The sequence below is a fragment of the Chiloscyllium plagiosum genome, unplaced genomic scaffold, assembly GCF_037043375.1.
Source record: "Chiloscyllium plagiosum isolate Xiang-an unplaced genomic scaffold, Cpla_swu_hap1 HiC_scaffold_24, whole genome shotgun sequence".
NCBI classification, from domain to species: domain Eukaryota; kingdom Metazoa; phylum Chordata; class Chondrichthyes; order Orectolobiformes; family Hemiscylliidae; genus Chiloscyllium; species Chiloscyllium plagiosum.
The window spans coordinates 39,245,133-39,271,921 of record NW_028270162.1 but is presented as its reverse complement, the minus strand read 5'-3'; positions in this window follow the sequence as shown (position 1 = coordinate 39,271,921).

Here is a 26,789-nt window from a genome sequence, read left to right as displayed (position 1 = left end):
CTTATTTCAGGAAACAGAATAGATTTCAGATCCTCAAAGTTGTGTAACTAAAAAATTATTTCCCTATTTCTGTTTGCAATGTCAGTGGGTGAAACAGTTATTTTTGAGTAGAATTACATATGTTGTTATATTGTCTTATTGCTGAATTAGAACTTTCAAGAATCAGAAGCATCATCCTAGCTATTGACAGCATTACTAAGAATCTGCCTTAATTCTCACAAAACAGGTAATTTACACCAATTTATTTGTATATATTAATCCTGATTACGTGTTTATGGAAATTTGCCTTATTTATCACATTTGCCAAGGTATCTCAAACTGAATGACAGGGATTGGTCTGTATGCACAGGGGGCTCAAATGTTATGGACAAAATGAACCTCCCTAAAATGTATTTTAATGTGTAAATGGTACTTAGCTATCAAATTAATCTTTACAAGTATGAACTTTATAGAACTTTTTTGTATTTTAAAGCTACATATTTTGCTAATAAGATTATCTTAGTTTGGGACTGTATCTTTAAGTGAAGTTTAAATAAAACAATTGAAGTAATGTATGTTGACATTTACCTGACATTAAACCTGGGTGGTTTAGTCGTTAAAGATTAAATACAAGATTCAGATTGTGTTATTGGGAGGGAGGTAAGAAATATTAAAACTTAGGAACAATGAGAGCTGTTTCTAAGTCCACAATAAGGACACCCTAAGTCTCCTAAAAGCCAAAAAACTTTTCTTGATATCATGCTGTTTCCAGAGATTGCATGTCTACTTAAGAGACTGTGTAACATAACAAAGTTGGAGTTTTAGTTGCCATTGTACATAGAAAAACACAAGCTCTGTTTTAGTGGTTTAAAGTATAAATTGTCTATGAGAAGAAAATAATATTTAGTTCACAATACTTTCTCTTTAGCTATTAGTACGGAGAATGTGGAATTCTATTGTGTGCTCTTCTTTCAACTAATAACTATAAGTTCAAATTTCTCTTTAAAAGTTGTTTGTTTCTACAGGCTGAATGCTTGCAATTGTTGACCTCAGGAATAGAGTTTTATTCTGCTAGAGGAGAAGAAACTAATTATTTACTGAGTATCTGGTAAGTGACTGAGAGTTATTCTGTCCCTTAGGTTCATACAGCAACTGATGGTAAGAGTAATAAAATATTAGTAAATGTATAACTGAATAACGTAATTAAGTAGTTCCTTAGACATTAACAATGGCAGGATAGGTGATACATCAAGTCTGCAGCATGAGGAAGCTCCTGGATACCATTGTGATCCAGGGCAAACTTGTTTACACTAAATGTTTGAAGTTCAAACAGTTTCAGTTTAGAGTTTATGAGCTGGAGGCTAAGCCACAAACACTGTGACACATCAGGAAGACTAAAATGATAAGATGTAGGAGCAGAAACAGGCCATTTGGCCCATTTATTCTACTCTACCATTCAATGAGACCATGGCTGATCTGCCAATCCTCAGCTCCAGTTTTCTGACTCATCCACATAACCTTTGATTCCCTTACTGCTTGTGATCTGTTTACTTCAGCCTTGAGCATATTTAATGACCCAACCTCAACATCCCTTAGAAATGAAGGATTCCATGGAATTCCCCTAAGAGAAAACAACATCTTCCTTACTTCTGTCTTAAATGGGTCATCCTGTACTCTGAGATTATGCCATCTGGTCCTAGAGTCTGCCATAAAGAGAAGCATCCTGATTGCATCTATTCTGTCAAGTCCTGTAAGAGTATTTTATGTTTCAACAAATTTTCTCCTGCCTTCTTTTAACTCCAATGAGTGAAGCCCAACAGGGTTGATAGGAGGACAATGGCAGCCTGTTTCTAGCTGCCATCTCTCAGTTGAAGGTCTTGAGAAATATTACCTGAGACAAAACAGCTAGAGGAGAGAGTGAGCCCTGCAGTACAGAGGAGAGTGGGTCCAGCTATTCAAGATAGTGGCAGAAGCACAAAATTTACATAACTGCAAATTTGATAAATATTGCTCAAACATATATTAAGTACAGGAAAAAACAAAAAACAATCAGGTCCTGCCTTGTAATAATTCTCAGTAGTAAAATTGTAAATTATTTATATTGCATGATTTGATCTTTAATTATTTTGCAGTTCTAAATTATGAAGCAATGGCTCTTCGAAACCAAGCACATCTTATTGCAGTCTTTTAGTTGTAATGTCAATATTGCGCTGCCATACCAAGCTGTATTCTGAATCTCAATCATTCCATGAATTGTTTGACTCAAATTCACATTATGTTTCACTCTGTTACAGTAAATGCAGTTCAGAGAGCAGAATGGATCGGCTGTGCTTTGATTTGAAAAAAAAAAGAAACCAAAGAAACCCACTGTAATGTCTTCGGATAGAAAATTAATCTTGGGTGATGACTTAAAATGAGAGGTGTGGGAAATGGGACAGCATCCTATTAGGCACAATATTCAGTTTTGATTGCAATCAATGTATGACAGTGTACTGGGCATGTTGTGCAGTAAATCCAATGCCAGGGATGAACTTCTGTTCCATTTCATCAACATTTTATTCATTACTTGTGAGCTTACAGAATCTTGCACAAATTAAAATATTATGTGCAATGTCAAATTCAGAACACCACCAGATAACCCATTTACTTATTGAATGGTGGAGTAGACTTGAAGAGCCAAATAGATTATTGCTCCTCATACATATATTTGTATGTACTAGAAATCTACCCTTCAGAGTCATACAGAGATATGTGGTGCTTTCTAATACTGGAACACCGTTGTGACTACAGCATTGACATTACATTCTTTCTCTGTCCTTAACATTTCCTGCTTGCTGGGTTCTCTCATTATCGCACTCCATTGCTCACGAACATAGTGTTTATTTTCATGTCACCACTGCACACATCTAGAAGAATCAGACCCATGGCTCTGTTTCTAAGAAAATTGCAACTGGTCAGTCATAACAACTTATTATGTGCTGACAAAAAAAAGGTTTTTGGAACGCCAGTGCAGTAAAACTAAATTGTTATTTAAACCATTAGGCATACTGCAATTCAGTAATATTTTCATTAGAACACCACTGTCAAAGTTGTGTTGTTGAGAGGACCACACAGCATCTGTAAATTCCTGCTCTTCTTCTGAAAGGCAGCAGCTTCGACAATGGAAGAGGAATTCAATTTTTTTCGGGTGGAAACATGATCCATTATATTGCTTTATATATGGCTGATACTTTTTTCGTCTTGACATTGTTCAGGCACAGGGGAACACCATGTGACATACTTTTCAATCTTCAAAATTCTTCTAAATCTAACAATAACCAGAGCTAGTTTTATGTTGACTTCAGTTTCACATTAAAGGATTTATGATTTGAGTGCTGATTTTGAGTCTGGTTTTACTTTCTCTCATTCTCTTCAGTACAATGGCATAAGTAATATCATTAATATATATTTTACACTTATATATGTATATGCACAGTCACCACTGTTGAGGCATAACATGCTTTCATGCCAATTACAGTAACTGACTAAGTTGAGTTAAATTTCCATTACATATTATTGTGAAGTGCTATTCATCACTTGGGCCTTATATTTTTGGGTTACGTCAGTTTCTGCATATCTGCTGTAAATCAGTGGTTTTGATTAAACATTCATGTAACTCATGTTATATTTATCTCTTACTTCTTCTTAAATGGCAAAATGCAAAATAAGTTAGAAAGAGAAACACTCCAAGTAGGACACGTGTATTCATTATAATGGGGAAGGTTACAAGAAAATAGCTCTACAGTGTTGGAAACATGGTTGTGAGGTACAGGAGTTCTAGTCACATCTGAGAGGATTTGAATGTAGGAATGAGATGGCCATTCCTGGTTGTGACAGAGCAAGCCAGTATTGCTGAGGTGGGATGTTTGGACCGAGATTCGTGAGAAAGATGATCCTGGAAGATGGTGGCACTGAAGGGCAAGTGATCTGCATTCACTAGGAATGAGGATTATGCACCTTAGGACTGCAGATTGGAACCCGTTGTAACTTAGAAATATGAGACCAGGAATAAAAATGAAAGTTGACAAAAATTGTGAACGTAGCCACAACATGTAAGGATTTGTACACATGTACTGCAGATCAATATGAGGTTTCCGACACAGTTAAGATAAAGGTGGATATAGAAAACAAACCTGATATCTAAATTTGTTGTACATGCACTTAAAAAAATAACATAAAGATTTAACTCCAAGATAGTGTTTTCAAATCATGTTAACTTTTTATTGCAAATAATTGTTTACATTCAATCACAGAAACTGAAAACAAAGAGAGATACTTTTTTTTGCATTAGATTAACTGATACAGTGTCATAAAAATAGATGATACTCCTCTGGAGCAATATATTACAAAACTATGCAAGATCTTTAAACATGATGTTGTTTTTGGTTAAAGTCATATCATTCACTAAAAACTCATTAAAGTCTGGATTGATGTCAATTACAATCCTCTCAATAGTTGTCTCACATTTCAATATCATTAAATGTAATTAGATATGGTCCAAGAATCAAGGTTGGTCGTTTGGGCATGTTCAGTCTGTGATGCCAGTTTCTTTGATGTTCAGCTGTCCCCACTACCAAAAAGACCACTGTGTTTTCAGATATGGGACAGATACAAAGCTACAAAACATGTTTTATTTGTCCTCTGCTAGCCTGACCCCAACTGCATTTGGTGGCATAAAAGCAGAAAGTGTCAGAGAAACTCAGCAGGTCTGGCAGCATCCGCGAAGAGAGAAACAGAGCTAATGTCTCGATTCCAATATGATGGTTCTTTGGAACTAAAAGGGGCTGGAAAATTATAGTTTTTATGCTGTTGACAAAGGGCTAAGTAGAACAGATAGTAAGGGTGCCAACAGAAAGAGGTAAAGGGAGTGTAAAATTTAGGCAACTTGTATGTGTATCCATAATAGATGCCAATGGTAAGTGTGAATTGTTGAAGATAATTGTTGATTTTGGTGAGAGCAAACCCATGCAAACATGACACATGGGAGCAGTATAGGTAAAAGGACCTAACCAAAATGAAGGGAAGCATTAGTGGTCTGAAGTTGTTGAACTCAATGTTGAGTCTTGAAAGTTCTAAAATTCTCAAACAGAAAATGAGGTGCTGTTCATCCTGTTTGTTCTGAGCTTTACTGGAACACTGCAACAGACTTAAAACAGCATAACAATGAGATGGTGTATTAAAATGGCAATCAACTGGGAGGTCAGGGTCTTTCTTACAAACAGAAGAGAGATGTTTGCAAAGCAAAGATGTTTACGGGCGGCACAGTGGCACAGTGGTTAGCACTGCTGCCTCACAGCGCCAGAGACCCGTGTTCAATTCCCGCCTCAAGCAAATGTCTGTGTGGAGTTTGCACATTCTTCCTGTGTCTGCGTGGGTTTCCTCAGGGTACTCCAGTTTCCTCCCACACTCCAAAAATGTGCAGGTTAGGTGAATTGGCCATGCTAAGTTGCCCGTAGTGCTAGGTGAAGGGGTAAATGTAGGGGAATGGGTCTGGGTGAGTTGCTCTTCAGAGGGTCGGTGTGGACTTGTTGGGCCAAAGGACCTGTTTCCACACTGTAAGTAATCTAATCCAATCAATAGACTTTGGTAGAAGGGACCACTTTATGAGCAGTGAATACAGTTGACTGATTGCAAGCTGGAGGACCAGCATCCATTTTCTGCTTGGACAATTTCCAACCTTCAGGATTCATCAATTAATTCAATAACTTCAGAGCATGAGCACAGTCCTCCATTTTGATTGTGGAAGTATTGGAAAAAAGTAACTTACAACATTTATTCAACATTGCATTTTCCTAAATTAAATTTTGTTTTCAGGTGCCTCAAACCAAAGAAAGGGACATTGGCCAACACACCAAGAAAAAAATTCTCTACTCTTTCATAGGATGTGGGCATCACTGGCCAGGCCTATATTTGTTGAACTAAGTAGCTTATTAGACCATTACAGAGGGCAGATGTAGGTCAGACCAGGTAAGGAGGTTTCCTTCCTTAAAGGACATTAATGAATAGAATGGAATTTTACAGCAATTGATGATAGCTGCCTTCAATTCAAGACTTTCATTGAATTTGAATTCCACCAGCTATTATGGTGAGATTAGAATCTGTGTTCCACAGGATATTAGCCTGGGTGGCTGGATAGCTAATCTAGAGACACTAACACTACACCGTGCCAAAATATTTTCACTTCTCACACCATTCAGCCTCTGGGAAAAAAATTCTCAAATAAAGATGACATTTTCTGCTGTTTACAGGCTTGTTTTGTTAATGGCCTTTGTAAATATCAGGGTGAAATCTTTCCCTCTTCTTCCTGTGTGCAAAGTTCAAGAGAACTCACTCTAATCCACTACACCAAGCACTTTTCCAACGTTGCTATATTATAGTTATTTCAATTTGATTTGCTAGAAATGTACACATTATTGTAATTCATTATAAAGCACATACTTAAAGAATATACTGAAGGATATAGAGACTAATTAAAATTTAAACAAACGTTTTTACTTTTGCAGAGTTTGCCAAAACATTATTGCGTCTTGAAGTAGTTTATCATGGGTGAAGAGGTCTTGATTACCTTCTAATTATCACAAGTTGTATTGGAATGGACTTATTCAGTGCTTGTTGTATGTAGAATAGTACTGTAATTCCACATTACCTTATGTTGCTAACAATCTATTTAGTAATGAAATTTCTTATGATTAGTAAATCAATTCAGTAACGGTTTCTGATACCAATAAGTCACTCTCCTCATGCAAATATTTCCAGAAAATATATTATATATGAAATTGACTTATTATTGTTTGTAATCATTTCCTCTCGGTGTCCTTCCTATTAAGAAGAGGATCTTTCCCAAGAAAAACCTGTTGTGAGCAAATTAAACCAAGTTACTCCTGGATCTTTTCCAGCAACTGTTAAGTCTGACCAGGCTTTGTTGGCACAACTATAAAAACGAAAGGTAATATATTGATCAATAGTCCAAGAGTTCTTGGTACAAAGTTATTGCATGCCAACCTGTTCTAAATTTCTCACTTACACCATGGTCTCAAACAAGCAAGTATATCTCAGTAGGGCACACACTCAATACGTACAATTATTGTTACACACCGCACTAGCTGTATAGAGATTAGTCACACACTGACATCCAAAAGACATGCAAACTCTATACATGTGCATATGATTCTTCAACTGTCAGAATCTCTCACAGGTCTCTGTTTATATAAACTTTGCCACCTGCCTGAGATGGATTTGACCACTTCTGCAGCTTACTCTTGCCTTTTATTTTATGAGGGGGAAGAGAAGTTCACAAAGAAATGTTAACCTGAGCGTATGCAAATCAAACCTTTTGAATGTTGGCTGGTGAAATTCAATTCCATAATGAAACTGGTTATCCCATAAGTGCAGCCCTCCAGGATCTAGCACAGCCCAGCTGAAAATAAACTCAGCAGCACAACTCCCAATAAACATCTGGCGTAGCTGTTCTCCCAACAAATTATTGAATCTGCATGAATTATGCACATGTGGGCCTTCAGCTTATGGCAGGGAAAGGTCTCCTTTGTAGAAATTAAGCTGGACTGAACACAACGCTAATTGAGGAAAATTTTATGTTTTAAAAAGAATGCAGCATAATATTGTATAAAATCATGCACAGAAACCAATGATTCAGTGAGGTGTTCATGAAAAACATGGGAATCAGCAACCCTTTGTGATTGAATTTGGTTAGCTATCATAAAAACAAAAGCAAATCAAAAATGGTTTATAATTATCACACTTTGGCAATATGTTTTTTATGTGAAAGCATTTAATTCTATTTGTAACAATTGGCATTGGCAATCAGTTACGAGCTTCTTTTTTGTTATGTGTTGACGGGGAAGCCAGGTATATTTCCAATATCTGGGATCTGTATGTGTGCAAGAAATGTATCCAGCTGCAGCTCTGGAAGCCCATGTTTCAGAGTTGGACTGGCATCTGGGGTCACTCTGGACCATTTGTGAAGCAGAGAGTATCTTGGATAGCAAGTACAGAGAGGTGGTCACATCACAGACTCAGACTCCACAGGCAGGTAGGGTGGCCACCAGGCAGAGCAGGAGGACTAAGCAGGTAGTGCAGGAATCTCCCATGGCTATTCCACTGCGAAACAGATACACTGTTTTGGACACTGTTGAGCACCCGAGCTGCAATTGTAACATGGTTGCCTCTGCTGTAGAGCTGGGGAGAAATAGGCATCAAAATAGTTATAGGGGATTCAATCATAATGGGAATAGACAAGCATTCCTAAAGCTGCAAACAAGAGTCCAGGATGTTTTCTCCCTGGTGTTAGGGTCCTGGATATCTCAGAATGGTTGCAGGACATTCTGGAGAGGGGAGGGCAAACAACCAGTGGTCATGGTGCACGTTGATACTAATGACATAGGTTTAAAAAAGGATGCGATCCTATAAGCAGAATATAGAGAACTAGGAAGAAAGTTGAATATAGGACCTCAATGGTAGTTATCTCAGGATTACTACCAGTGCCATGAGCTAGTCAGAGTAGAAACAGCAGGATAGACAGGATGAACTTGGGGCTGAAAAGATGGCATCAGGGAGTGGGTTTCAGATTCATGGGGCATTGGGACTGGTTCAGGGGGAGATGGGACCTTTTCAAACTGGATGAATTACACCTGGGCAAGACCGGGACTGATGTTCTTAGGGGGATACTTGGTACAGTGATTGGGGAGGGTTTGTACCAGTGTGGCAGGGGGTTGGGGACCGGAACAGTAGGACAGTAGATGCAGAAATTGAGGAAACGTAGAAACGTAGAAAAGCAAACATGACTAAGAACAAGGAAAAGCAAGGAAACACTACTGAAAAGTACAGGGAAGGTGATCTGAAATGCATGTGTTTCAAAGCTGGAAATATAATAGGCAAGGTAGATGAACTCAGGGCTTAGGTTAGTACTTGGCATCAGGATATTATTACAATTACAGAGACTATAATGAAAGAGAGAAAGGACTGGCCACTGAATGTCCCATGATTTATTTGTTTCTGGTGCGATAGAAAGGGATGTAAAAGGGTTGGGGGGTTGCATTACTAGTAAAGGGGAATCTCACAGCTGTACTGAGGAAGGATACATCAGAGGACATGTGCAGTCACGCAATATCGATAGAACTCAGGAATAGGAAAGGTGAAATCACAATGCTGGGGTATACTACAAGCCTCCCAATAGCCAGCGGGAGATAGAGGAGAGAATATGTAGACAGTTTTTGAAAAGATGTAAGAACAACAGGGTTTTTGAGGTGGGTGATTTTAACTTCCATTATAGTACTGGGACTCACTTTGTGCTAGGAACTTGGATAGGGCAGAATTTATAAGGACCATTTATAAGGGTTTCTTCACATGATATGTAAGCAGTCCAACCAGGGAAGGGGTTATACTGGACCTGGCTTTGGGAAATGAGCCTGGTCAGGTAAGTGAAGTTTCAGTGGGGGAATATTTTTGGAGTAGTGACCATAATACTATGAGTTTTGAGATACTCATGGATGGAGATAACAGCAGTCCTCAGGTGAAGGTATTAAATCAAGGGGAAAGCAAACTACAACAATATTAGGCAGGAGCTGGAGAATATTGATTGGTGGCAGCTGTTTGAGAGTAAATCCACATCAGACATGTGGGAGTATTTCAAATGGCAGATGATAAGTGTTCAGGAGCAGCACATTCTTATGAGAATGAAGGATAGGTATGGCAGGTTACATGACCCTCAGATGACCAGGGAAATTATGACCTTGGTCAAAAAGAAAAAGGAAGCATATGTAAAGTCTAGGAGGGTGGGAACTCACTAAGTCTTTGAAGTACATAAGAAAAGTAGGAAAGAATCTAAACAAGCAATTAGAATGGCTAAAGGGATCATGAACAGGATTAAGGAGAATCCCAAGGCTTTTTATACATATACAAAGAGCAACAGGGTAGACATGGAGAGCATTGGCCCACTCAGAGACAAAGGAGGGAATCTATGCGGGGAGTCAAAAGATGTAAGTGAGGTCTTAAATGAATACTTTGTGTCAGTATTAACCAAAACGAACAAATTGGTGAAGAATGATCTCAGGGAAGGGAGTGTCAAATTTCTCAACCAAGTTGCTATTAAAAAGGAAAAGGTGTTGTGCATCTTAAAAAGTAGTGAAGTAGATAGGTCCCCAGGTCCTGATGGGATCTATCTCGGAATATTGAGGGAGGCAAGAGAACAAATTGCTGGAGCATTGACTGATATCTGTGTATCCTCTTTGGCCACAGGTGAGATTGTAGAGGACTGAAGAATGGCCAATGTTGTCCCATTGCTTAAGAAGATTATCCTGGAAATTACAGGCTTGTGAGCCTCATGTTGATGGTAGGGAAATTATCGGAAAAGATTCTCAGGGACAAGATTTTGAGAAGTTGATGAAGCACCACAAGCTTCCACAAGTGGCAAGAGATCAATACAGAGAATTATTTTTTTAGTGACGTTTGAGACATAAATTTTGGAAAGGACACAGGCAGAACACCTCTGCATTTTATTGAATTTAGAATCAGAGAACATTGACTGTGGTGAGGTTTGTGTAGGAGATAACCCTCTACAGGGCCTTTAGAGCTGCCTAGTAAAAATTCCAGTCAAGAGTGTGGTGCTGGAAAAGTACAGCAGGTCAGGCAGCATCCGAAGAGCAGGAGAATCGACGTTTCAGGCAAAAGCCCTTCATCAGGAGCCTTCATTACTTTTCCTTTACAAAGATCTTAATGGGTTTTGTTGCCTACCCATCTCATAAAGGTTAATGGCCATTCTGGGTCCCAAACTCATATTTATCAAAATATTTGACATCAAGGATAGTGTCAGGAAACTGACACAGCAACACATCTCGTCAAATTTTGGCTCTTTTCACATCCATTCCCAATCACAACAGGAACACAGGAATTAGGAGCAGAAGGAAGCAATTCAGTCTTTTGCATCAGCCCTACCATGATCATGACTGATCTTATCCTGGTCTCAACTCCATTTTTCTGCCTGCTCCCCAGAGCTATTTAACCTGCTTTTCATCAGGAACATATCTACTTCTTTTTTGAATCTGTTGATTGATTCTACCAGCAATGCATTCCAGCAGCGATTTCCACTGATTCACAACCCTCTGAGAGAAGTAGTTTCTCCTCATCTAGGTTTTGAGCTTAACTCCTCTCACTCTATATCAGAAACCGCTTGTTCAAGACTCGCCCACAGGGCCTGACAATTCGATCCAAAATGTTTGATTTCTGAAATTGTACATCAAAAGTCCCCATTATCATTACAATTGAAGGAGCTTCAGATTGATTTTAATAGGCATTCCAAGAAAATGTTATTTTTAATTGTATTCAGCTATAGTTTTATGTCCACATTTCCCGTCTTCTACTTTCTCACCAGCCATGGATCTATTTCATACATGTGTGCTCCCTTTCCTTGTTGAATGTACTGTGGAACCAAACATTAACAGCTAATAACTAGAGTAGAATACTGCCACCAATCCTTTCTGTAGTGGGTCTACAAAACTGTTTGGTTAACAGTGGTAGAAGATGAACCACTTGTGGGACTTAAGAAGAGAATGAATTTGTTTTAATAGTACAATTCAATTTATTGCATATTAGCAATAGATACAATTTTATTTGGCAGTTAGACATAATTATCAAGTAGCCAGGAGTGACACACCTGACTGTAACAATATCTCACACTGGGCTCCACTTTTCTCTCACCAGATCTGCATCCCATCATCAGATTGGGTTGAGCTAAATGCAGTCTGCAATGTTAACCCTTTCAAAACCATTGCTGTATATAACATTTCTTCTTAATGCTTTTCCCCACAGTTACTATTTAAAATTCACCCATACACCAACTTTTATATAAACCACTGCATCCAGCTTCCCACAGGTCTCACTTTACAAATCCACTCAGCCTGATGGTTTTGCAACTCTTCCAGAATACAATCTTTTCAAATTTGCAAGATTGGTAAATCTTTGACCTTGATTTTAATTGTTTGTAAAAGATGCCTCTGGATCTTTTACCTCTTAGTTGTCCTTCATGGAAGACATCGTTCCTGCTAAACCTAGTGGTTGGTCCATTACCTTCACTATTAAACTGTTGAATTTCTTTCACAGATGAATTCTTTCCTTCCAATTCAGATTGTTGTCCCTTGACAAACAACTGAGGAACCTTTCATCTCATGAATGTCCATCGAGGAAGGTGGCTGCCAATGAAACATTCTTTCTTCCTTGTACTTTCCTGGATTTTCAGACCAGGCAATTTCTTCTTTGTGATCGTGTCCTGAATCTGTGGACATTGATCTGGCTTCCAAGGAGTCACATGCAGCTCATATCCATTTTATTCAAGGAAATTGTCATGCCTAAACTGCTAGGTTGAAATGCATAACGTTTTACTTGAACTTTTTCATTCACACTCTGTGGATGCCTTCTTAGTGAATTAAACATTTTCACACCAAGGTCATGGTGCCAGAGGATTGTCATTTATTTAGTAATATTTCTATCATTGGTAGTTCTTCATTGAAAGAGAAGGATTGAAATGTTGCTTTAGAACTTATGTCAATTTCATCATGTGTCATCAAATGTCCAATTTGTTGTATAAGTTTGTTCATTCGAGTACTTTTCTAATGGAACAACTTCACTTTAACATTCCTCAAAGACATCAAGTGGGTTGTACTCCTTGCTCTTGCAATTCACAAATGCTTTTGGTACAACAACACCCATTATGCCACCTGTGAAATGTCACACATGTCAGCCTGGGGATATCTTGAAATAATCAATGGTTGAAGATTGACTGCCAGAGTCATTTTGAGACTTCCTGGAATGCAGTTCCTACAAAATATCTGTGGGGCTTGAGTCTGGATCCCGTACAGCTTAATGACTGTCTCTTGCAACAACATTACCGAAAGTTAAGGCAATGGACCAACCATCAGGATTAGCAGGAACAATAACTTCTCTGACATTTACAAGCAGTTGATTCTCACCCTAAAGACAGAGTAATATGCCAGTGCACATGACATCTTCCCAGCTGTCTGCCTCCTGTCAGCCTAACCCTCTGGTGTTGTGTGCTGTTGGCCTTGTGGCCTTTGTTGTTAACAATGACAAACCTCTTTTGCTATATCTTCCCCTCCTGTTCCTGAGATTGCAAGAATATTGGGTGTATCATACCCTAAGTGAACATAGCAAATGAAACATGTTAAGAAGGCAGGCAATAATATCTGTGCTCATGGATTTCACTCATACTGCTGAGCAATGAGATTTTCAAATTCTTCCATGGGCCAGATCCAAAATTGCTCCCATTTCCCACACAGTGGTGGTTTCCCACTTGCACTTGGACTGCTTTGCACATAATTGAGAGTTTGGAGCAATGGTCAGCACGGAAACTGAATCACCTTTAATCTGGAACCCATGATTATCACTCTCCCTCCATCGCCTCAGAGCTTGAGACCATTATTCTTGATTCTCCAAGCACTAATTCTTCCTTTCAGCCACAAAACTTCAACTACCATCGATGGTCCAGTGAGAATGGCATTGTACATGCCAATTCTCTATTTTAACCTTACCTCTTCATTGTAGATCATCCTCCTTTGATTCTACATGCCCCCCCACCTTATAGTTGATGCATCTTTGCCCTTGACTCACTCTCTGAGAAATTCAATTAACCCCATTTCCAACTGGATCATCCTGATTTAATAAGATTGTGGTTGATCTGATTATTACCTCATAAATCCACATTCCTATCTATTCCTCATAAAATTTCACCCCATACTTACAAAAATTCTATCCTCTGTCTTAAAAATACTCCAGGACATTGCTAGCGACACTTCTCCAGGAAGAGCATTCTAAAGACTCTGTGAGAAAAAAAAACCTTTCACCTCATCTTTGTTTTAAATTAGCAACCCTGTTATTTGAAGCAGTGACCCTTAGTTTTAGATTCTCTCATGAGAGGAAATATCATCTTCAGATCCACAGTTGGATAAGCCTATACTCTCTGGAATTTAGAAGAATGTGGGGAGATCAATTTGAGGTATTCAAGATGGTACAAGCTGTAGATAAAATAGATATAGAGTGGATATGTCCTCTTGTGGGGCATTCTAGGACAAGAGGTCATAGTGTTTGGATAAAGGATAGCTAATTTAAATCAGAGTTGAGAAGAAACTACTTCTCCCAAAGGGTTGTGAATCTGTACAATTGGCTACCACAAAGTGTAGTGGATGTTGGGACAGTGGGTAAATTTAAGGAGGGGTAAGACATATTTTTAATTGGTAATGGATTGAAGAGATATGGAGAGAAGGCAGGAAAATGAGGGCAAGGAGCATATCAGCCATGATCAAATGGTGGAGCAGACTCAATGGGCCAAATAGCCTAATTCTGTCCTTATATCTTGTGAACTTAGGAACTGGTAAGATGCCTTAAGAAATTACATATTTCAATCGGGTCATCTCTTAATCTCTAAATTTCAGTGCATTCAAGCTTAATCTATCCAACCTTTTCTCATCAGACCATTAGCCCATTCCAGATATCAGTCTGGTAAATCTCCACTCTGCTGTCTCCAATCCACTTACATCCTTCCTAAAATTAGAAGCCATATACTGTATGTAGTACACCAGATGTGGACTCATCAATGCTTGTATAACTGAAGTATAACATCCCTACTTTTGTATGCAGTTTCCCTTACAAGAAATTATTAGCTTTCCTAATAGTTCTATTAGCTTTCCTAATTACTTGCTATGCCTGCATAGTAGTCTTTTGTGATTCAAACACTGAGCCATCCAAATCCCTCTGCATCTGAGATGTCTGTAATCTCTCATCATTTAGATAACATATTTTAGTTTTCATTCTTCCTGCCAACATTATGAAATATAACAAATTTTTGCTCAGCATTATGAAGTTATTTTGGCTGAAGGTGGTTACAAATGGTACAGCCTTTCTATTGCACTCACTGCCAAGCTCTTACATCACTGAAGATCAGAATAGTCAAGCAGTCTCGTCCTTCTCCCTTTAGTTGTCCAAATGCCCTTCCAAAACTGGTGCCAGCTGGCATACATATGAGAGTTAGCTGACATACCTTTCACCATCATTATAGAGTTGTTCAATAAAGTGCCACATCAAAGCTTATTGTGGAAAATAAACACATATAGTACAAGTGGTAGTATATTTACGTGGATAGAAGATTATCTGGCTAATAGGAAGCAGAGAATAGAGTAAATGTTTTTTGTCAGTTTGGCAAGATGTAACAAGTATTGTGCCACACGTATGAGGTGTTGGGAACTCAACCATTTAAAACATATATAAATAACTTGGATGAATAAATGAACAGAATAGTTGCCAAAGACAGATAGGGAAATAATTTATGAAGAATATATAAGTGAGACAAAAAATGATATACCTACATTCATGTGGACATTCAAGTGGACAAAGGTCTGACAACTGCAGTATAATGTGGGAAAATGTAAAATTCCCAATTTTGCATCCTAACAACTTCCCAACTTGCTCCTCTAGATTTTTCATCATCCAGAGGGGACAAGTCAAGAATGTTTGCCAGTTTGTCATCACTTGCTCAGATGAGTCTGGCATCAGCAACACTTAAGAAGCTTAACGCCATCCAAGTCAAAGCAACTGCTGAATCAGCCTCCTTTTCACCACCTCAAACATTCACCACTGATATGCAATAATGACAGTGGGGATTACATAAAGACACAATGCAATAACACATCAAGGCTGCTTTAAAAATATTTCCCAAGCCCGTTACCTCCATTACCTGGAAGAATGAATATGGCATATAGGATCACCATCACCTGCAAGCTGCCCTTGTTTTACACCATTCTGATTTAGAAATTTATTGCCATCCCTTTGCTGTTGCTGGGTCAAAATCCTGGAACTGCCACTCTAACAGTAATGTGTACATTTACACCACATGGACTGTGACAGTTCAATTATGCAGCCCATGACTACCTATTCAAGAGCAATGAAAAGCCAGCAATAAATATTGCTCTTGTCAATGATCCCATATTCCATAAGTCAATAAATACATATTATCCACATAGAATGTTTTGAGTTAAGAGTGTTTAGATTTTTGTTTCTCATCAGGTGGATTTAACTTGTTTTTAACCATTCAGGACTTCTAAACAAAAAGTATGAATGCAGGCATTCACATCATCCTTTTCCCCATGAAATTATTTTGAATTTTCCATTTTTCTTGTTCTCTCACTTTCTTTTCTGGTTTTATATTTGATACTTAAATGCACTATAAATAAAGAACAAAATAGATGAGTCTTATATTTGAAATTGTAGTGTGCTATGTCTTTTAGGTTCTGTTTACTTTGAGGCATATTAAACAAAAGCAAAACTTATCACAATTGCTATAGTGTTGCTCAAGAGCAAAATGTACTAGTGGGAAAATACGAGGTGGAAATAATCTAAAGAAATATCAAATTAAGGTTTTCTAAACGAGAAACTAGGTCAACAAGTAAATGGACTCAACGTCACTTGTGATATTTGAGTCAATAATATATCTGAACATACTTTTTCAAGCATTATTAGTTCCTGAGACACTTTCCTTTTGACTGGTCAAATCTGTACACTGTGCCAATAATTTAGGAGCCATCGAATGCCATGTATATCTGACAATTCAGCAACTCTTTCAATACAATAGCATCAGTTTTGTATTATTATCCAATGAAAGGAAGTTGGAATGCCAACATCAAAACTCCACATTGAAACTGAAAGTTCCACAATAAACAAAATTATCTTTGGAATTAATCTGCTCTTTTTTAAAATCTGCTCTTATTTTGTGAATCATCTGAACATGCAGGCCTGGGGGCTGGATTGGCACAATTTCATTCAATTTTGATACAAGCACTTGAAAAGACCCTGAACCATTGTGCAATTCAAATGAAATTGATGTACTTTTGCATTCTGTGTTCTGTGCTCCATTGTATAACGAATGCCACATTTCGGATTTTTTCAATTCAAGTTTCTAAAATTGAAATGTTGTACTTAGAAACAATTTCAGGATAACTTTATGTAGTAAGGTAGATTAGAAACTAACAATGTATTAATGCTTGACCGTTTCAATTGATGCATTATTTTACAAATGTTGTATTCTTTCCCTCCCTCTGACTGACATTTAAACTTTAATAAATACTTCAGCTGAAACTCCAACACAGAAGCATTACTTTGTGGCTATATTACCCTTTTGTTACATGAAATGCATAAAAAATAGTAGCAAGCATTAACTTGCAAATATATGTAAATTGAATTATTCCACTTAATTTTAAAAAACTTTATTTAACATAGAGGCATGTTGATAGTTATCACAATTACATTATTTATGTTACACAGCAGGTTAGAGCTCTAAATTAGACTGGCTAGTGAAACTTAAATGTTTGTTGAGGAATATGTTACAAATTAGCTTTTTGTATTGGCCAATTGGCAGTACACATGCCAAACTGACAAAGCATTGTCTTGTTGACTTATTTACAAATTTCATATATTTTGGTGAGTGCATTTTGAGGCACCCTTTTACTTTTACTTCTTATTCTCTAACTTATATTATGAATTATTGCAGAAATGTAACTTTTTTTTTTAATTTCTCTATTTTATATCTAAGATTTGTACCTAGATACTTTGTACCTAAGATAGTGCTGTGAGAGGCGACATAGTAAACTTTTCATTGTACTCCTCTACTTCTGTGTTTGAGTACGTGTGACAATAAACCGAATTCAAATTCTAATGATTCTTTAAGTTTCACGCAGTTTTCCCCTCTAAAGGAAGTAATAGTTCATGCTGAGACATGATTTTTCAGGCGTCAGTAAATCTTGAGAGCTTTACTCAAATGACTTCACATTCACAGACAAGTGACGGTTAGCAAGTTCATTGACCTTTGGGGCATTAGAACTGAACTTGATCCTGTCCCTGCCTGAAATCCACACATACATGATATTGCAGTTGGCAGGGATTAGTGGCTGTTGGGGGATCTCTCAGCTGGCTATTCTCTCTCTCATTCCGAAAGCAAGAGTGAACAAAATATTTGAGGAAACCAGTAAGTGAAGGAATAAAAAGATGCTGACAGTCATCAAATATTCAATTCCAATGGAATCCTGAAACAGGAATCCACCAGGATCAGGTGGAACATCATTTTGCACCTGTCCAGCATTGCTCCCTGTTCACATCAGTGGGACTAAATTCAGGCTAGATAAAAAATTAATGTTGCATATGATCTTTATCTGTTTCCTGACAGATAAGGTCATTAACATTGTTCCTAAAGAGGCCCGTATTAAAGTTTACAACACCATCGAGACTGGGATTAGCCAATTTGCAGTAGAACAAAAATGAACGTGTTGTAATCTCTGAGGCTCAGTATTCTATAGTTTGTCAGTGAGGCATTCTTGAAGGAGGAGGGGATTATACCTGTAATACAAAAAAAATTAATGTCCTCAGGATGAATTGTAATTGCTAATTCTATGCAAGTAGAACTCAGAAGCTCTTCGGTTCCAGGCAACTTGTTAGACTGCAGGTAAAATCTCGTGGAGGGCTAACGCTCTCGAGGGGAAAGACCAAAGGATAATGCTCAAGACAGCAGACATCTACTTCCAGGCAGTGGAAATGGAACAATGTGCAGTAACCATTGTTTTTCAAATAACTTATATAAATAGCAATCATTTTGTTTTTCAAGGCACAATAATAGACCTCAGATTTTTTAACATTTGAACTGATAATTCTCAGCAATGCAAATCAAGCTGTGCCAAATTATCTACCGCGAGAAACATCTTTATTACAAATTTGCATGCACAATATGAAAGAAACAGAGAAGGCTAAGTTCAATAGTGTCTAAAAATGGATGCAGGGATCATGTTGGGTGAATAGCCTGCTCCCATGAACTGTAAAAGAGGCAAAATGCCAACTCCATGGTAACTGCAGTTCTAAGTGGTTTCAGCATCCAGCAAGTGTGAACAGTATAATGGATGCCTGAGTAGGGGCAAGATTATGAGCAGTTAGGTCCACTTTTCACTCATCTGCACCTCTTAAAGGGACAATGAATTGTTACTGAAGCAGATCCAAGCAGTCTTGCAGGAAGTGGAATCTGGAACTTTGCAACATCTGATATCGACATGAGCTGGGAGTACGGGGGTGCAAGTTCTGGGTGCAAAGGGAGCACAGGTTCCCAGGTTAACATTTGTTACTGGATGTTGACTGGAGGCTTTGAATGAGGTGATGCAAGGTAAAAGGGATGTCCTGTCTGGACTGACATGGGGATCAATGCCAGGGATCAAATCCAGAGAACTTTGACGTCATGCAGAAAGAGGTCAAATGATCTCATGTGAGTAGTCAACTTCAGTGAATGCATCTTCAAAAGCAAAATTCCATTGCATCATTAGTTTCATTGACACCTCAGTTTAGCACCTTCCTATCATTCATTTACCAGCAAGCTATATCAATCAAGGCTCATATCTGATGTTTATATGCTCCAATGCAGCCGCAAACACTTGGAATTGCTGCAAGCCTCATACCCACAACTCACAACTTGCAAACACTATTAACCATTGAACTACAACAGCCAAATCATGCTCACATGCAGACATCACACTCTCTTGCAGAACAAGGTGCTGCACAACCTTAAGCAGCAGAAGCTAACCGACAGAGGATCAATATATCTCATGCTTTGATATCCATGATGAAGGCCATGCTGACCATTACTGGGATGTCCATTTCTGAGGCCATGGCCAGCAGAACAGCTAAAGCCATTGAAGATGGTGATATTCTCAAATCTAATTCTTCTTTCACATCACTATTTCACATTCTCTCAGATTAGCACTAACTTCTCTCAAATGGTCATGGATCGATAGAATTCGCTGCCACAGAGTGCAGTGGCTGTCAGGACATTGAATATATTTTAGGAGATCACAGAGTTTTAATTTGTATGGCTTCAAAAGGTTATGGAGAGGTGGTAGGAAAGTGGAGTCAAGGCCAAGATGAGATCAGCCATGATCACATTAAACAGTGGAGCAGGCTTGAGGGGCTAAATTGTCTACTCCAGCTCCTAATTCTTATGTTTTTGTCATGACCAAGTCCCATTTTTATTTTGTGGGACTAACCATGCACACCTCTTTACATGACATGGACAGTGGTCTGCCAGAGATGGCAAATATCTCCTGTTCCAGCTGAAACAAGGAAGGCATAGAAAGCTCCATCACCAAGGTCACCTGCATAGCTATTGGCAATTTGTTCTTCACTTTCTTTTCTGAAGTAGCATTTGCGGTAGCAGCAGGTGTCAGATTTTAGAGAGAATGCCTTACTGAAGTATAGACACTAGATGTATTATTCTTCACTGCTGCTCAGTTAAGATCATTGTTTGCTCTTTGAATATCCTGGGAGAATATGACTTGGCTGACAATCTTTCTCATTCTCCTCATACTTCATCTTTAAGTACCTTATTCTGCTCTGTGCAACCTCTTCTTATTTCCAAACTATGCTGCATTCTGAAGGATGTAGCCAGTATTGCATCCATGCGTAGGAGCAAGTGATCTGGGCAAAAGGTTTAAAGTCAGCAATATGTTCCTCAGCATCAGCTGCCCCATTCTCTGTGGATTGTTACCACTTCAACAACTATAGAAAATATCACTCATTGAATCAGTCAAAGCTTTAAAAATACCAAACAGCATCTAAACTGTAATCAGATAATGGTCTTTGTGCTGGTTCAAAGGGTGCTTCTTGATAGAGGACATGTAGCAAGAGATGACATTAGCTTGAAAATTCAGCTCTAAAGTGGCACTGCTGGAGTACAGTTGGCTTTCCTGCAGATTTGATTTGCTTGCTTTGCATATTTTTGTTTATGGGTTAATGCCCTCACTGATATGTAACCCAGGACAACTCATCCGAAAAGTGGTTGCACATAGTGCAAACACTGGTTGGGTCTCCACGGGTCATCATTTCAAAAGAATGGACACGATTGATCCTAATTTTTAAAACATATCTTTCACATTTCAAGTAGAGCATGGACTTACTTTTAAATGCCTCATTTATATTTCATAGGGTGGTCAAAAGACAGCATTCCCAGAAGAAAGACTCCATGGAAAACATCTTCAGTGATTTGCATTTGGCTAGAAGCTATTTTGCAATATTCTTCATTGTTTCATTCTTTGCATTCTGTGTTCCTTTCTCTACAAAACACCCACTCGCTCTTAGTTTAAATGTAATCAAGCACTCAGGCTTAACTCTTTATTGTACTATGCAAGTCACAATGCACCGGCTATACGTCCCTATACTAAATTAGTTGCTAACAGAGTTAGTAGATTTGGGTTGATTTTTACAACTGGATTAAGCAAATTAGCTCTCCTTTACAGGTAAATGCTCAAATCAGTACATAATTTAAATAATCCAAAGCACATTGTCTGATCACTTAATCAGTGAAATCAAGTAAAACAAAATACAAACTTTAATGCATGCCACTGCACTATTCCAAATTAGAAAACTGTGAAAACAACTTTAAAAGATTGATAAAAACTGAAAGAATTGTGGATGCTGTAAATCAGAAACAAAAACAGAGGTTGCTGGAAATGTTTAGCAGGTCTGGTAGCATCTGTGAAGAGAAATCAAAGTTAACATTCCGGGTCTGGTGACGTTCCTCAGAGGAAGGGTCATCGGACTCAGAATGTTAACTTTGATTTCTCTTCACAGATGCTGGCAGACCTGCTGAGCTTTTACAGCACATTTGTTTTTGTTAGAAGATTGTTACTCAGTTGAAAAATCTCAACTATCCAATAGGTAGATCTTTTATTGTTCTTGCCTCTTTTAAGTTTGGGAAGCAATTTTCTAATTAAAGCTTGAGTTATGTACAAGTATTGACAGCCTTTTGTGATAATTACTTAATGTTGGAATATTTTGACACAATTATTGAACAATATACAGGAAATACCTTACTTTCAATCCTGTTGATAAATTTTCCCTCTGTAATGGTGACTGTTTGCCTTTACAGTGGCTCAGGCTTGAGGACCTGAATATGCTACTCCTGCTCTATTCCTTAGTTATATTCTTACCTATGTGCAAAATAAGAATTCTCTTTTCTTTGTCTCCCTTTCTGTCACAGACTCCCTGTCTTTGTGCTTCTCGTAAAATATTCATATGGAATTATTTATTGGCTATATCAAAGATTATTAACAGAAAGATAATTATAAAACGCAGTTCTAGACTTTTCTATAGATTTTGCACTCTCCCTGGAACATTTTGTTAGCTCTTTCCATGCTCCTTACTAAGCAGTTTCCCAAGCAGGATCAATACTTTCTTTTACCTTCTAATGATACCTCTGGATTACACCTAGAGAAAGGAAACATTAGTCACATTGGGAAAGATTTGTTGCAAAGAGAGTAAGTATTGGAATTACCCATCAAACCACTGCATGTGGATGATGTTAAAAAAAATTGGGAATGAAGAGCAACCAAAAACTTTGAAAGTATTAACTTTCAATACATGGTGTTAATGTTAGTAGATGAAATATGTCAATAATCTACAACTGATTGAAGGAAGAAAAGACAGAGCACTGTACGTTCTGAGTCAGATGTTAGAGGATACATCCAATAATCATTTTTTTTGCAGAACATCAAAAAACAATGTAAAATTAAAAACTTCAAGGAGGATTAGGGAGCATAACTGGCCTCCTTCAGGTACATTGTGTTGACTTGGTTTTTTCGAAGGTCCAGCAGAGTGCTTTAGGGAACACCTCCGGGACACCCGCACCAATCAAACACCACCCTGTGGCGCAATATTTCAACACCCCATCCCACTCTGCCGAGGACATGGAGGTCCTGGGCCTCCTTCACCGCCGCTCCCTCACCACCAGACGCCTGGAGGAAGAACGCCTCATCTTCCGCCTCAGAATGCTTCAAACCCAGGGCATCAATGTGGACTTCAACAGTTTCCTCATTTCCCCTTCCCCCACCTCACCCCAGTTCCAAACTTCCAGCTCAGCACTGTCCCCATGACTTGTCCTACCTGCCTATCTTCTTTGCCACCTATCCACTCCACCCTTCCCCCCACCCCCGACCTATCACCTTCATCCCCTCCCCCACTCACCTATTGTACTCTATGCTACTTTCTCCCCACCCCCACCCTCCTCTCACTTACCTCTCCTCCCTTCAGGCTTTCTGTCTGTATTCCTGATGAAGGGCTTTTGCCTGAAACCTCGATTTTACTGCTCCTCGGATGCTGCCTGAACTGCTGTGCTCTTCCAGCACCACTAATCCAGAACTTTACAAGACTGCCTACTGGGCAACAAGGGCTTTGAGCATTGCTCATAACATCATTGTGCCACCCCACCCCCACCACAACAGATGCAGAATACAGATCTAATGGCTTGAGCAGGGCCATGGTGGAGCAGAAAAGAGGGCTGCTGAAGGTGTGGTTCCAATCACTACATGGGACACCCAAAGTATTGTCTGTATAGATTGGGCTACAGCATCCTGGCTTCTGTGCTCTAAACAAGTGGGACAAGCAATTAGGCGATGAGCTCAATACTGAGGATCTGGGGCAATGGGTATAGTCTGTCAAGGAGGACAGTGAGGATGATTGAGGAGCAAAAAGCAGTCCTTATGCCTCACAAGTCTCAGCTGTAGTGGGTGCTACAAGCCACGCAAAATCCTGATACCTGCATTCAATAGCTGAGAGCTGAGTGCAGCAGACAATTGTGGACTCTAAAATATGTTTTAGTATTGATACCAAAATCTGGTTTGCATTGCTGCACTGAACATGTGCCTGTATTGCTTTTTTTTGGTGTTCCTTTTGGTTTCCTGTACACAAAAAGCTCTTATTTATGCATGCACAATTGCTTACCTATATGTGATATTCCCCTACTGGACAATTACAAGCTGCAGATTTACAGTGGGCAATGGGAATAGGGTAGTGTTGACTAAGAGGGTGTTCAGACAAATGTAGCTGTACACAGATAAAGTATTTGGCATGGTGTTTACACAGGTTGAGAGTAGATTTAGAGAATTGGTTTGTACATCTGCAGGAGGGCACCATGTATAACGTTTTGGCTGCTATGTCATTACATTTCCAATGAGGGGCATTGCCAGATTGATGATGTTTGTCCACTTGCAAAGTGACCTTTCAAAGATGGCAAGACGTGAGGTATTTCTTACTCTTGGCAAGTATCCACTAAGGGGCAATTTGTTTTGGTATTGGTGCAAGGTGATGGGGTTGGAAGTGAACATTAGAGATGTTATAGGAGCATGGTGGATAATTCATGCAGTGCATTTGGGTATAATATGGGGAACGAAATTACTTGACTTTGTCAAAACACCCTCCAAACATCTCTATACAAGTGAAGTTATCCAAAAATCATAACATTCAGCCCAAAGTGTTGGAATGCCAGTGCAGCAAGTAATTAAGAAGGCAAATAACATTCTGACCCCAGTCCCTATGGGGTTAGAATTTTAAAATGTTTTGCTATAGCTGTATTGGTAAGCCAACACCAGGAGTACTATGTGCAGTTCTGGTCCCTATATTTAATAAACTTTTATACTGGCATTGGAGGCAGTTCAGAAGAGATTCACTTGACTGATTCTTATGATAAAGCAACTGACTTATCAAGAACAGCTGAACAGGTTGACCATTATTCATTAGCTTTTAGAAGAATGGCAGTGATCTTATTGAAATATGCAAAATTTGGAAGTGGCTTTATCGTTTTTTTTTATTATTCATAGATGTGGCCATCATTGGCTGGGCCAGCATTATTTTGTGCCCGTAACTAGTGGTCTTTGAGAAGGTACTGGTGAGCTGCTTTCTTGAAATGCTGCAGTTACATTTGCTGCAGGGAGACCAACAGTGTCATTAGGGAGTGTGTTCCAGGATTTTGACCCAGCGACACTTATGGCTGCAATATATTTTCAGTCTGGGTAGTTAGTTACTTGGAAGGGAACTACAAATGGTGATATTCCAATAGACCCTTGTCCTTTAAGACAGTGGCAATCATGGGTTAGGAAGCTGCTGTGTATGTTGTCTTGGTGAATACATGAAGTACATGTTGTAGATAGTACACACTGCTGATGCTGAGCATTAGCTGTGAAGCAAGTGAATGCTTGTAGATGTGGTGCCAATCAAGCGGGCTGCTTTGCATGGATGGTGTCAAGCTTCTTGATTGAGAAGATGCTTCCACAAGTGGGGAAACCTTGAACTACATGACATAGTTGCAGAATAAGATGGCCATCATTTAAAACTGAGATGCGAAGTAATTGCTTCTCCCAGAGGGTACTAAATGTCTGGAACTGTCAAACCAAGAGTGTTATGAAGGCTCAATCACTGAAAGATTTTAAAGAGGAAGTAGAAAGAATTTTGGGATATCATGGAGGTGAAGACTATGAGAAAGTGGCACAAAAAAATGAGTTGAAGCCTGACGCAAGTTGAGCACTATCTTATTGAATGGCTTGAGGGTACAAATGGCCTACTCTTGTTCCAATTCCTTATGTTATGTTGCTACATTCTGAGGAACATATTTTTATTTCAAGTTCTTTAAATGGAAACATTAATCTCTCCACTATTTCTGCTATTTCTTACCTCTATCGACAAAAATCTTCCACGAGAAGCATGAACAGTAAAAATAAATAATTATTTTCCACCTCAAATAAAGCTGTGTGTATAACCATGGCATGTGAGGCAGAACAAATTTTACTCTTCAGCAATGTGATTCACTTTTGATTCTTGAAAAACCAAACAGGAAGAATACACCTCTGGGAAATGTATTTAAAAATTCACTTTCTAATTTCTTTCAGTAGAGATGCAAACCCTTCCTCCAGTTGGAAGGAGTAATCTGGAACACTGAACGAAGGAAGGATGCAGTCATTATAGAAGAAAGACACAAACTGATTTATTGTTGAGACTTTCATGAAGCCACTGAAGGTGATGAAACAGAGGTAGGTCGGTGTGGGGCATGAAGGTGACAGAATTAACTTGAAATCATAAATTTTAGTGGAAATTGGCCAATTATCGTCTGTGTCTTTATAGATGACATCGATGCAATTCATTTAGTGGGAAAAATGGCAGAATAAATGCTGAATATCAAAACATGTGGGAAAGATGCAGTTAATATTTTGCCTATAGACTAACAGAAGAAGTGCATTAGTTCTTATTCTCTTCCAACTCTAAACATTTTCATTTCATCATATGATCTTCCCTGAATGATTAGAACAGAGGTGAACATGAGGCACGAGGGAGCAAAGAAAACAAACAGTTGTCTTCTTGAGTCAAATTTTATTATTCAGGGTCCCACACATTAGCTTTGGTCATCATTTAAGAGATAAACTAGCATTTGGAGGCAAATGGAAGTATATGCAGTGAAATGACTCCTTGAAAAAAATACAGAGCAAGTCCCTTGGCATGAGTTCATTTCTTCGTAAATGAATATCTAACATTTGTTCGGGGTATAATCTTTCAATGGTTTGATTGTCTGCAAACCTCTTTGATTGATATCTGAAATGTTATTCTCATAGAGAGTCTTGAATGTGTACTGTCAAAGCAAAGGAAAAAGGCAACAAACATGATCAAATTATACAAGTCAGACTACAATGGATTGATCTGCTCCCAACAACTTCTGACTGGATGGGTTAGGTTCAAATTACCCCATGCGGTAGTGAGATGATTATGTGTGGCATCAAATAACTGTCAATAGATCTGTTCAACTATTCATAACCATTCCAAGGATTGAGATATCTATCCATATATTTATCAGCTGGTACAAAACAAGGGGTTCCATAAAAAGTAACAAATAGGTATCATTTTGA